Consider the following 9,985-nt stretch of genomic DNA (forward strand, 5'->3'; position numbering starts at 1 on the left):
GTTTCAAGTTGGGATGGTGTGTGACTTAGAAGGGAAATGTTTGGAAGTGGATTCTCCTCAATTTGCATCGCCATTGTCTATCTGGGTGTAGTGCAATGGACCAAACCAGATCCCCTCAAAATATTTTAAGAAGGTATCCTAGAGCCTAACTGTTTCTTGCAATGTGTTCTGTTCCAGATGTAATTTCACTGGCCAAACTACTCAATATTGAGCACAACCCCATTTGTTCAAGCACAATAGTTAAAATACAACAAAAGAAAGAAGCATTTAGAGTAATGTAACTATATTTGGAATAGAATACTAATACTGTAACTGTTACTGGTTAACTGTTCCAAAATAGTGACATCCCATAAACACACCCCTTAGTAAAAAGGCAAATTCAGAAAACAGATTTGTCTCACAGGTATCCCAGCAGCAGATTTTAAAAAACCCAGCTTCCAGCTGTCATCAAGAGAGAGAAAAGATAGTTTCTACTTCTTCAAATCTTCTGCGCTGTTGAGACCCCATAAAGCTAAACCTAAAAATGAAAACAAAAGAAAGCCTGGTCTGTGAGAGCTGGCTACACCCATCCAGGCTGCTTCTATTGTTCCAACTTTTAAAAATAATTCTGAGGCCTCCTACTTTACTGGCTGTCCATGTAGGCAGCCTGGTACTTCTGTTTTAAAATCTCTCTTTAAAGTAAAGTGCAAAATAACCTCTTAAAGCCATAACACTGTCACATTAGACATCATTGAAAATATTGTGGAATTACCTTGGTGCAGTCTGAAGATAGCATGCATTGCTTCCAATGGGAGCTAATGGGGAATGGACTGAATGTTGCAAGTAGTGGATGTGGTGCCAGTCAAGTAGGCTGCTTTGTCCAGGATGGTGTCAAGCTGCTTGGGTGCTGTTAGACCTGCACTCAGCCAGGCAATTGAAAAGTATTCCATCAGACTCCTGATTGGTGCCATGTACATCATATGTACAAGCCAAATCCTAAATCTCATACATAAATCTTGATCCAGATGAAAGTGAATTTCACAGCATGAGACAATTAGCTTCTTCTAGTGTAAGTGGGGATTTATCTGTATACGTAGGCATTGAAACCTGTTTTTAACAAATGGGTATTTTTGCACGTATTTTAGTGAATTCATCTAAATTCAAAAGTAGCAAAATTACATACAATGAAGAAAGTCATCCCATTAAGCAGGAAACCAGCCCTAATTCACAACAATTATCAATGCCTTTTAAAACAAAAGAAATTCATGTAATTAATCTATTACAATGCACAACTAACTGCATTATACAAACATTATAAGAACAAAAAGAACTCAAAAAAATCTCATTGACACAAAAAAATAAAATCAGCTTACAGATTACATCATGCCCCCAATACACACTTTCCCAAAGCCCCCACAGACTCTGGTATAATGGAGAAACCCATTCCAGTATAAAGCCATAACCCTCATTCACAAAATAAAGTGTGACGTGGAAACAAAGTTAAAAACAAATCCAAACACAAAATCAATCAAAGTGTGAAAGCAAAATTGTAGTATCGAAATATGTGTACATAAAGTCTCAAACTTAAATGGAATCAAATAACCCTGCACAAAAGAAATGAATGCAGCTGAAAAGGGAAATGATTTGTATTGTATACAGATCTTGAGGTTTTGTGTCGTTCAGTGATTTGTCTATGAATTTCAGTATGGAAGCAGGCCATTCAGCCCATCAAGTCCACACCAACCTTTCGAAGAATATCCAATCCAGACCCACTCCCCTACCCCTGCAATTCCCATGGCTCATCCACCTAGCCTGCACAAGTCTGGACACAATGGACAATTTATCATGGTCAATCCACCTAATCTGCACATCTATGAACTGTGGGAGGAAACCAGAGCACACAGAGGAAACCCACACAGACATGGGAAAATGTACAAACTCCACACAGACAGTTGCCCAAGGGTGGAACTAAACCCAGGTCCCTGGTGCTGTGAGGGAGCAGTGCTAACCACTGACCCACTGTGTCACCTTGTATAGAGGAAGCACAGTGCTGCCCCCTATATATCTTGGAAAGGGATTTGAAGTTCTCTGCATAGTTTTGAATATTTGACTTTGAAGTTTAAACATTATGACTTTTGTGTGTGTACATATATATGGTATAAACTTCAGTGGGACATAATTATTTGTACAAGGGGTATGATGTTTTGTTTATGGTGTATTATACAGATTTTGCTCATTTGTGTATGTAGTTTGTGTCTTTGTATACGGGTTTTTATGTTCCAGCAGTGGGGTTTCTGATGTCGTGTTTATTGAACTGTCAGTTTTACTGTTTCTTCTATGGGGTTTGAGGATAGCTGTATGGAGTATGATGCTCTGCCTTGGTTCCAATGCGATCTTAGCCTTGGCATCAGAGGTGAGATTTCATTTTGCACCTGACATGAGGCAAGGAAGCCTTTCACCAAGTGTGGCATTAAAGATCCCATTGAAGCATTGAACCATCATCTGAGCAATGTGTAAGCTGCAATTGGTATGTGTCAGTAACATTCATGCAACTCATGTGCTGGACAATGATCTTCCCTTGATATTTATTGGCTTTACAGTCATTAAATGTCCTGCCATCAGATCATCCTGGGGACCACAATTGAAAAGGCAGTCATAATCAAAACAGATACAGATGCAAAACACACTTTGCATATAAACTAGGCAATATGCAACCACAAATACAAAATGTAAAGTTGCCAGTTAAAAATGAACTAATCTCCCAAATTCAGAACATTGAACTCAAATAACAGCACAGAAAATACTTAAACTATTTATTTATAAGATATTAAAAATTGAGAGAGAAAATATCTAAACCTATATGCAATCTATGAAATGCAGATAAAAAGCCTCAACTCCAACATCAAATACAACACAGACACTGTGCAAAAGACCTCAAAACTCAACGTGCAACACATCAAAACGTAGCTGAAAAGCATTAAATTCCTTTTGCAAATCAACAATCTGCTTACACAGTACATCGAACTCTCATATCCAAAACATCAAATAGCTGAAGAAAATCATTAAAGCATATATATAAAATATCACACCACATGCACATAACATCAAGCACCCATAGGCAGAAGTTGAAATATCTTATGCAAAGCTCAAATTGAAAGCTCAAGGCTGACTTTTTAAAACAATGTCTCATGCCATGTGAACATCACTTGTTAAGTCAACACTTGTAACTGAGTCCTAATTGTGCTTCAGGAATGGCTGAGTCCTCCTTAAGCAAAACCAGAAGCTACAATGACATTGACCTTTGCAAGAGAACAGCTGAAAGAGACTTTGACATTGTTGCAGGATCTGCATTCATCAGCAGAGAATGAGGCTGCATTATTTTAAACATAAAATCAATGCTAATGGTGGTTTCATGTCCAATTAAAATCAATGTAAAAGAGCCTGCTGCAGTTCCCTCAAAATTTAGTGCATCAATGCATGTTTTGATTTGATTTGATTTATTGTTGTTACATGTACCTAAGTACAGTGAAAAGCTTTATTTTGCATGCAGTACAGGCAGATGATAACCTACAAGGACATACAGATCATATGGTGATTGAACAAAGCGAGGTAAACAGAGGTGGCTGCTCAGGAGGTGCACAACATCAAGGTGAACATTAGATTTGAAATTTGAGAGGTCCACTCAGCAGTCTAATAACAATGGGGAGGAAGCTGTTCTTGAACCTGTTAGTACGTGTTTAAGTTTTTGTACCTTCTGCTTAGTGAAAGAGGTTGGAGGAGTTTCTGCTGATGTTGGCTGCTTTTCTGTGACAGCGAGAGGTGTACATGGAGCCCATGGATGGGAAGTTGGCTTGCGTGATGGACTGAGCTGTGTTCACAACTTTCTGTAGTTTCTTACGGTCCTGGGCAGAACAGTTGCCATACCAAGCTGTGATGCAACCAGTCAGAATGCTTTCTATGGCGCATCCAATTAGAATGCTTTCTATGGTAAAAAGTTGGTGAGGGTCCTTATGGACATGCTGAATTTCCTTTGTGTCCTGAGGAAGAAGAGGCATTGTTGTGCCTCCTTGATTGTCGCATCTACCTGAGTTGTCTAGGAGATTGCTGTCTGTTGCATGTAGTCCTAGATCCTGGGAGGTGCCAATTTGCAACACTTGGTGATGGACAATTGCTTTCACGTGGAGGCTAATAAGTTGCAGGAAAACAAAAGAGCACTTTTCACTGAGCAATATATGGTGTTGATCCCAGTGAGCATCACTGGGAATATCATGTCACGGAACTGCTTGGGGTGAATCTCCACAAAAGCCACTGCAATTCTTTTGATAAGCCATGTTGCAAATACACATTCCAGAATTAGATGGGCAGTGGTCTTCTCCCCACCATAACCACCCCAAGGGCATGCTTTTGGTGGAAAGTATGCAAAAAAGGACTTGCGAGGGAGGATCATTCTCACCACCAGCCGAATTTCATATTGGTGTTTGAAAGTTCTGGTGATAAGGCATTCTGCCAAATTATTTTAGAAGTCTTCTCAGTCAACTCATTTGCCAAAGAACTCACTCTTGTGTGATATGCTGTCAAAAATAATTACCTGGTCAAAACTGATAAGGCAAGTATCCACCCAGCCTATACCACACATAGGCAATTGTACCCACAAGAAACATAAGGGTTTCAAACACATTTCTTCTAGGTACAGTGCAGGTTTGTTCAGGTTGGATCACCAATTTCAGAGTAGACTTTGACAAAATCAGCTTTGTAAAGAAATTAGAAGTCCCTGTTAAGCAGTGGAATGAGTTTCCACCTTCTAATTTCCTCCTTCCGCCCCTTCCAAATAAGGGAGGGGGATGAAGCCTTTCCTCATGGATTCTGATATGCCACCCTCCAGAAATGTACTCTCATACACCTCCTGCAGCTGTGGGCCAGCTCAGGTCCACACAACCTCAACCAATACACCCTGACGTCCAGAAGTTCCATTTGCGTTGAAGGAGTTGGTGACATTGTCAGCTTGCCCAGTTTTAGTGAATTGTCAAGATTCTTACTGGATTTGGGGTTCCTTAAAAACTGAAATTTTCTGGTATTTACTGTACAGCGTGAGATTTCATTTAACATCTACAACAGCAATAAGTTCTAAAATTATAGCATATGACAACAAAGGAAAGAAGTACAAGAGTTAAGAGGATTGTGATGCCCATTGAGCTAGTGTCAACAATTTATCTTGCTCCCAATATGTCAATTGTATGGTGTTGCTTTCAAAAATAAGTAATATTTATCCTTAGAAAATATGATAAACTAGTCCTCAGATGGAGGTGGGCAAGGGATAATTGCCATTCATGTCATCCGTAGCTGTTTTTGACACAGAGAACATGATGAAGGGCTTTTGCTCGAAACATCGACTTTCCTGCTCCTCAGATGCTGCCTGACCTACTGTGCTTTTCCAGCACCATTCTAATCTTGACAGAGAACATAAACTGCACTAGATATATGATGTAACAATAAGTGCTCAGGGGCAGAGGATAGTCCTTCTTTGGGGCCTGAGGACTAGTTTACCATTCTTTCAAAGAACAAATATTCCTTATTTTTGAAAGCAATAGCCTGATAATCAAGCAGACCTTGTCAGCAGTGGTTCTCACCAGATGCGCACCAGACAACAGTCCATATCAGGCAGATGGAAGGCAGATCAGAAGAGGAAGAAGAGTCCCCTAACACCTCATGGTGTCCCCACCACTTCAATGAGAACAAAGCATTCCACACCAATAGCCTATTTGTCCTCTCATATCAGTGAATCATCCCCAATTTTCATGTTTGCATACTTTCTTTATGTAATTAACTAATAAATCATATTTAAACTGCTGCTTCTTAAAAACTCAAAAAACTGTCAGAAAATAGCTTCCAAATTGCCAACTGCTTATACTAGGGAACTGATGATCACAAAACACCTGAAATCAACACTCATCGAAGACCTTGGTGATAGAGAATGTCTTACCATCTATAATATTCACTTCATACAAACTGGCATAAAAAGTTTGATTGATGCTCAAGATGTCAAACTTCAGTTATCAAGCCATTTTATTTCCTTCATGTTATCAAACATAGAGCTCTGTGCAACTTTTGGATGAAGAACCCCGAGTACTCAAGTCTCATCCTGCCCTACTGAGCAACTATTGTTGTGGAAAATGAACCTAGAGGTCTCTGAGGCAAAGAATGAGGCTTGCTGACTCCCCACCTGCTCAAGATCCTCTTTGACATCAATGCCCAGAGACTACACCAGGAATAGGAATAAATTCCACTCAATCTAGTTTACTGCATTTGCTGCTCACAATGTGGTCTCCTTTACATTGGGAATACAAGTGTAGACTGGGTGACCACTTTGCAGAACTACAGTCTGTCTGCAAAACGAATCCTGAGCTTCCAGTGGCCTGCCACTTCAATATACCATCTTGTTCCCTGGTCAACATCTCTGTATCAGTGTTCCAGCAAAACTCAGTGCAAGCTGAAAGAACAGCACTCCATTTTCCACCTGGGAACTCTACTTCTGGATTCAATATCAAATTCAACAATTTTTGGGTTTGAACTCTCCCACACCTTTATCCCCAATCCCACATACCAGGACTTGTTATCACATAGTCTGCAATTACATACAGCCCATATTTAGCCAGTAACAGCCCCTATTAACAGCATTTCACCCTCCTAGCCTGATATTTATCCACTCCTTCGTCTGTCCAAGTGTTCTTCTCTCTTTTTGGGCTCTACATCCACCTGTGTTGTTTACTCATTATCCCCCTCCAATCACCCTAACTTCCACGTAAAAAAAAAATTCCCAGCTGCCATCAGTTGTGAAGAAGGGTCACTGGACCCGAAGCATTAACTCTGATTTCTCTCCACAGATTCTGCCAGACCTGCTGAGATTTTCTAGCAATTTCTGTTTTTGTAACAGATTTTGCATGTTTTCTGGACTTGGTACATTTCTGACTTTTCCTCGTTCACTTTCAGAATGTCTTTGAGGATGCAAAACCTTTTGATACTCTTGACAAGTTCTTATCAGAATGTCAGGGTCACAAAGAGGAATTTCACAATTCTCCCACCTTTGTGTTCCATTTTGAGTTCCTTGATTTTCTTTGGGTTCAAAAATATCATGTTTAGCTTCAGTATCCACCTGCCAATTTTCTGATCACACAGACTTTACTGTTTTAACCAATAGTTTGGATACAGTGCCCAGTTTCCGGTCAGCCTCATGGATTGTCCAACCACATCTGAAGCAACTAAAAGAATTGCTACAATAACCAGTCTGGATGTTGCTAGTTGATTTTTCAAAATGATTTTTCCATTTGATTCAGAATCCATTCTTGGCCAAATTGCTCGAGACAACTGATTGTAACCTGAAGTGCTCATTAGCCATAAAAGGAAGTGAACCCAACCTGTTGATTGATTTTGTGATTAAAATGCTGCACTTACACTTTCTGCTGGTGAATGGAGGTATTACACCAATAGAGGGAAAATAACCAGCAAATCATTGAAGTTCATTGGAAAGCAATAACGCAACCTGAAGGCTAAAACTGCATTCATTAAAGCAAAGAGTACAGGTTTGCAGTGGCTCTAAAGAAAAACTCATTTCAAGCATGAAATCTGATACTGGGAAAGCAAGGCAAAAGGAAACAGGTTTAGGCTGACATTGCAATGCTTACTTGCATTTTGACCTTAAAAAGAAATGAATCAAACCATTAATTAAGTCAGTCACATTACACAATACTAAAACTAATATTAGCTGCTCACTTATGTGCTCTATGGTAGAGAAATGTGCAACTGTGACTAGCATAGTTTTCATGCTCACATAGTCAAGTTTAAAATCTTAGTTTTAGACCAGTTCCTCTCCGATTTAAATGAGATGTAAAATTCAGATACATTGTGTTCACGGCATAGAGTTGCCTCTCATAGGCCATTAATTAATTCTATCTCTTCACCATACCAAGGTTAATATAACATGCTCTCTAATTGGTTCCAGAATGTGCCAAACTATCTTGAAAGCATTCAGTGAACTCCTCATTCAGGCTATATTTTCAGTTTATATATAAATTGAAACTACCCATGATTATTGTCACCCCTTTATCATGAGTCCTCAATATTTCTTCTTGGGAATTTCAACCTACATTATGGTTATTGTTAGGGGACCCTGCCCCTAATAACTTCCTTCCCTGACTATTCCTCATCTTTGTGCAAACTAATTCTACATCCAGAAATACTGAACCAATGTAATCCCTAACTACTGTTACAATTAAATCCTTAAATAACAGTTCCTCTATCTACCTTCCAATTCATGCCACTAACTATTCAGGACCCAATCCTTGTTAACTTGCAGCATATTTGTTTCAACTTTCCAACAAATTTTCTCTCATATTCTAATTCACTCTTTCTTTTTAGTTGTTTTCTGTTGTTTTCAGATACCTCTCCAAACCTTTATCCTACTTCTAATCTTCTCAGAACTGAACACTTTTTTTCTTCAATTTTTTAATGTCCTTAGTTAGCCACAGATTATGCATTCTTCCTCTAACGTCTTTCTTTCTCATGGCAATTTATCTCACTGTGTTACGAAATATATTCTTGAGGCTTAGTCAGCCAGAGATTGCTTATTACCTTTTGTGCTGCAGTTCATTTTTTTCAAATTGAACTTGAGGCAGCATTGCTGCAGTTCATCAAGAACTCAGCTCATCAAGCTTGACCTGCCTTTTAGAAATCCATGCTGGCTGCATTTCATTAACTCAGACCTCAAAGGTCTATAAATAACTCAGACTGAGGCCATTAAGCTCATCATGTCCATGCCAGTCAATAAAGATCTGGCTATAATAACCCCATTTTACAGTTCTCGGTCCATAGTTCTGGATGCCATGGTAACACAAGTGAGTATCTAAATACTACTGAAAGGTTATGAGAGCTTCTGACTCAACAACCCTTCCAGGCAGTGAGTTCTAGGCACCCACCACCCTGGGTGAAAAGACTTCTCCTCAAGATTAGAGCGGTGCTGGAAAAGCACAGCAGGTCAGGCAGCATCCGAAGAGCAGGAAAATCAACGGTTTGGGCAAAAGCCCTTCATCAGATTCCTGATGAAGGGCTTTTGCCCGAAACATCAATTTTCCTGCTCCTCGGATGCTGCCTGACCTTCTGTGCTTTTCCAGCACTATTCTAATCTTGACTGTAATCCCCAGCATCTACAGTACCCACTTCCACCTAGATTTCTCCTCCACCCTCCTCTTAGCTTCCTATCTCTTTCTTTCATCTATCTCCTTGGTTATTGATCCATCTATTAAACGAGCAACTCCCTTGTTCTCCACTCTTTCTATGCCTCTCATAAACTCCTCTTAGGCCTCCTCTCAACTTGCACTGCTCAAAGGAAAATAGCCCCAATCTTTCCTCCTGAATCAGACCATCCAGCTCAGATGGCAACCTGTTCTCTACACCTGCTCTCGTGCAATCAGATCCTTCCTGTAATGTGGTGCCCATAAATGCTAACATCCTCCAGTTGTTGTCTAACTGTCATTTTATACACTTCCAGTACAATCTCCCCGCTGTTGTATTTCATGCCTTAGCTAAAGCAGGCAAGTATCTCAGATGCCTTCCTAGCCATCTAATCTACCTGTCCTGCCTATCCTCAGGAATCTGTAGATATGCACACTCTGACCTTCTGTACTTTATGGATCTTCCTAAACTCTAACTTCCTGTTATGCCTCTTGATCTACTTTCCTAATTATTGTTTCTGAAATCTTGCCCACTGCTGATATTATACTTACTGTCCTGCAGTTGGAAGGCTTGTTCAAACATCCTTTCCTGAATTGAAGGGTCACATTTGCCACTCTCTGGCATGTTTCCAATACATTATAGAATCCATAGAATTCCTACAGGCTATGTCAGTCTTGCTTGCACACTGCGCCATGGTTGGCTGCTGTCCTGCTGTAGACCTGGGATCAAGAGGACATTGCCAACTCCAACTTTGCAACAGCTGTCATTTGAAAAAGTGTAC

This window comes from Chiloscyllium punctatum, chromosome 30 (assembly GCF_047496795.1).
Source record: "Chiloscyllium punctatum isolate Juve2018m chromosome 30, sChiPun1.3, whole genome shotgun sequence".
Classification (NCBI taxonomy): domain Eukaryota; kingdom Metazoa; phylum Chordata; class Chondrichthyes; order Orectolobiformes; family Hemiscylliidae; genus Chiloscyllium; species Chiloscyllium punctatum.